Here is a 4,241-nt window from a genome sequence, read left to right as displayed (position 1 = left end):
TTGTGTCTGGACAAAGGTCGGCGACCCCTGAAGAAATTTTTTGGTATCCAGATAGGGGGCCCTCCCCTATACTTCTCGGAGGAACCCCACAATGGCCGCTTCCACCTCATCCAAATCTTCCAAACTATATTTCTTACAGGGGGAGGCCTCTAACCAATACAGAGGGAAGCAAGGAGAAAGATTCTCATCCAGGAAAAAGGGGTGGTGACCCTCTACGGCTTGAACTTTGAAAAAGTAATTTTTGAAGTCATGGAAGGATTCATCGAAAAGGGTGAAGACTCTCCGACCTTGTATAGCTCGGAAAGACACCCACTGTTGCTTGTTATTTTGCCCACTAAAGGGCTTGGTCATGTGAAAAAGGAAAAAGAAAACCATCAAAGAAGTCGGAAAATATAAAGCGTGGCTGACAAACTGGTAAATTTTCAGAAAACCCCAGGAATTAGGGTGAAGTTGGGTAGGAGCAACACGGAAATGACATAAAACAGCAATCTCAAAATCAGAAAAAGGCAGAAAAATGCTTAGGCGAGTGATCATACTCTCATACATATAGAAAAAATGAGGGACCGCCTCAGAAGCCCTCCCGAAACAAATCCGGTCTTCCGGACCCGGGGCAAGCAGTTCATACTTTGGCTCATCCTCATCAGAGGTACAGAGCCTATGATGAGTGCAAAGGTTGATGATAAAATCGGTATCAACAAAAGGTTCTTCCCCCAGAACCGTGACATCCACCCACTAAGCCAGAATTTCTATGGAAGACATTTTTTCCTAAAAAGGATTAGTGAAACCTACAAAGGAAAAAAGGAAAAGAATAAAAAACATGGTCTCTAAGGGGCCTGGAATCAAACAGAAGCCTACAAACCAACCCTCCTCTCTAAAATAAAAGACATGCAAGCGAAAGCATTTCGTAAAAAGAGAGTAGAGGAAAACTAACCTTTACTTGAAGAAGGATAGGGGCAGAGAAAGGAGAATTCCTTTGAGCAAAAGCTTCTTCCGAACAGAGGAGAGGAAGTGTGAAAGTTTTCAGAAACGAAACAAGGAAAGAGAGGAAAAAGTATTTATAAAAACGTTGGGGGCATAATGGTAAAAACGGAAGCCGTCATTTAAAGATAGGCACCGTTTCCAATGTAACTGATTCCCGCGTATGAATACACAAATCCCTAACGGACGCGATGTTTGATTAGACGCGACTGTTGAGAATTTTTAAAACACGTCGGTTCTGAAACATCACGTCGGTTCCTTATCAGGTCGGCTATGGCCCTGAGTTAAATACTCGACCCCAATTCTTAAAAGAAATTGGGCTCGAGTAGGGGCATTGTTCATACCCTGGCCCAACGCTAAGGCCCAGGTCCAAACGAAAGACCCAATCCAAGGGATTGGGCCTCACCCTACACCGACCTCTGACCTACGAAGTCGGTTCTTGCCACGACTTGCTCTAAAGAAGTCGGGAACGAAGATTAGCTGGCAGATAAGCACTCACTTAAATGAGTAACTGCCCCTAAAATCTCTCCACCCACTTCCAGGAGCCATATCCCAACTTCCCTAAGATAAAGGGATGGTTATTTCCCCTTAAATGGTGGAACTACTCCAACGGTGGTTATGAGTTCATCACTATAAATACAATGACACTCCTCAGGTATCGCTAAGTCCCAATACTCTCTAGACCTGCTTGTTCCCTTGCTAACTTAGGCATCGGAGTGTCTTTGCAGGTACCACTCCCCGCTCATTCATACTCACAAATCGGACGGAGGCCCAGGAACGTGATTCCCTTCGAAGGCTTCCCTCTTTAGACGATTGGGTCAACCTAACGAGTCCAGCCCATTAATCTCCGGTTACCCATCGTAACACTACCCATGTTTTGTTCATATTAAACTTGAAAAAAAGTTATTTTTTATTTTTATCAAGTTTGCTAACAAGGATTGAAAATTAGAAATTTTATATAAAAGGTAAGTTTTTAAGTTTTTAATATGAATGCTGCATGTATTTTTGTAAATTTTTACTTTTGAATTATCAACTAATGTCCTTAGCAAAACGTAATATTAACCAAACTTCTCAATCGTTAAGACATCTTTTCTGTTGTTGCTTTTATTAGTACTACATAATTTTTCGATTAAAATTTTTACATATAGATAATTTCATAATGCAATATAAGAATATTCGATTATTTTAGTATTTTATACTATTATAATGATTTGTAAAAAAATATTTTTTAATTATCAAAAGATAAAATATTATTGATATTTTATTAAAAAAATATCATTTTAGTTATTAAAAGACAAAATGTCACTTATGTTTTATAAAAAAATATTATTTTAATTATAAAAAATCAAAATATTTTGTAAGAAAATATTATTTTACTTATAAAAAGATAAAATATCACTCACATTTTATAAAAAACCACAACAACGTATAACACATAATTTAAGTCACCTTTAAAGAATTCATTACTTATAATCTAATTAAAAAAAAATTCTAACTTTTTATCATTTTTATTTTTTTTGTGTAGTCTTTTTGTTTTTGGTTCGCATATTTTGTTGTTATTTTTTTTTTGTACATATATTTTGTTATTTTTATTATTACTATATCATAATATTGTCTTTTTGGGCTTTTGGTCTTCATCATAATGTTTTTTTCTTCAGTTATCAGTTATTCGTATAATTGTGCTGGAGGACTCCTTTTATTTATTTATTTATTGGTAAGAACTTCTTTTATTTTTTGCCATTGCTAGAGGTCCCTTGAACGTTGATATTTGTGTTTTTATTGTTGATGGATTATTCCCATTTGTTTAGCCCATTATAGTAGGTTACATTTTACTATTTTAGTTTTCTGGTCTGGATGAAGACTTAAAAATAAAATAGGGATCGTGTGAAGAGAATCTAGGACAGTAAAAAAATGAGTAAAAAATTACCAAAAAAAAAAAAAAGTAACAAATTGAAAAGCGAAAGTTGAGGCTGAAAAAGTAAAACAGACGACTCCACTGGGGATCGAACCCAGAATCTCTGGTTCCGTAGACCAGCGCCTTATCCGTTGGGCCATGGAGTCCTCTTATGAAGACGACAAAATACATCAGTTAATTGTAAAAGTTTGAAGTAATTAACAAAACCTTAAAGAAATTACACCACCCTAGTGCGAAACCAACATCACCTTTGCAAAACAATTTTACATTCATTTTGTAATAGGTTGCAACAAAATGTTCCCTTGTACATGCATGTTAAGTATTTCACTAATGAATCATACAGAAACTTATTAGCTTACATTTTTCAGGTTTTTTAAATTAAATTCTGAGATACTTAGTTTTGGAATAACTATTTTCTGAGAGATAAATAGATTAGATAATTTTAAAAAAGCTTTCTGAAATGTTTTAGATAAAATTAGATATATGAAAAGCAAATTTCTAAATGTAATAAAATAATAAACTTCAAACTGGTGACTAATTTTTGTAGTTATCGGTTTAAACAGTTTAAAATATTATATTTAGTATATTTAGTTAGTAAATTAGAATGTTCTTCAACACAGTCTCAATTAACACTAAATTCGTGTAAAATGGTCGGCGATCTAGAGTAATAATTGTATTGTTTGGATGAGTTTTTAAGAAAATATTTTTTTTGAGTTATTTTTTTTAAAAAAATTTTATAAAAAAATAAAAATAATTTTATATTTAGATATTTTATGTAGAAAAATCTTTTTATTTGTCAATTGTATTTAGGTATAACAATATAAAAGTACTTTTTTATTTATTTATTACATAAAAAATATTTTTTTAAGAAAGAAAATCTTTTAAAAAAATATAAATTACAACTTATAAAAAAAGATGATTTTTTTTATTTTTTAGTACTTTTATTTTTACTACTAAAAATTTATTAAATACACTAAAAAATAAAAAAAACTCTTTTTTATTAAAAAAATATTTTTTTTATCAAAATAATAGCGCCCAAACAAGTACAATATCTTGTGTCTTGTTTTTATTCTTACGTCCCTCCAAAACTTTTTTTTCCCCAAAGAACACAACTATAAAACTTGATTTACAATTATAAAACTCAAAAACCAATTTGAAATACGTTTAAAACTTGGGAATAAAACTGATTATGGTCAACATTCATGGAACAATTAAATTAAATTATCTCAATAACATTATTCTGTATTCATGGAGCAATTAAATTTAATATAACTTAAATTCATAAAATATTTCATTTTATATTTTATATTGTCATGGTAGTAAGTTTCATTTAATCTATTATATTTAT

The 4,241-nt window shown here is 32.0% G+C and overlaps 1 non-coding gene across 1 annotated transcript; it reads right to left on the bottom strand.

The window, feature by feature from the left end:
- Positions 1 to 2,966: 2,966 nt before the first annotated feature.
- Positions 2,967 to 3,039, bottom strand: TRNAR-ACG (transfer RNA arginine (anticodon ACG)). The gene has a single exon. It is a non-coding gene; the product is annotated as a tRNA-Arg (tRNA).
- Between the last annotated feature and the right edge of the window lie 1,202 nt (positions 3,040 to 4,241).

The sequence above is a fragment of the Arachis ipaensis genome, chromosome B8, assembly GCF_059453495.1.
Source record: "Arachis ipaensis isolate K30076 ecotype BB chromosome B8, ASM5945349v1, whole genome shotgun sequence".
In the NCBI taxonomy this organism is placed as follows: Eukaryota; Viridiplantae; Streptophyta; class Magnoliopsida; order Fabales; family Fabaceae; genus Arachis; species Arachis ipaensis.
This window is presented reverse-complemented; position numbering and strand designations above follow the sequence as displayed.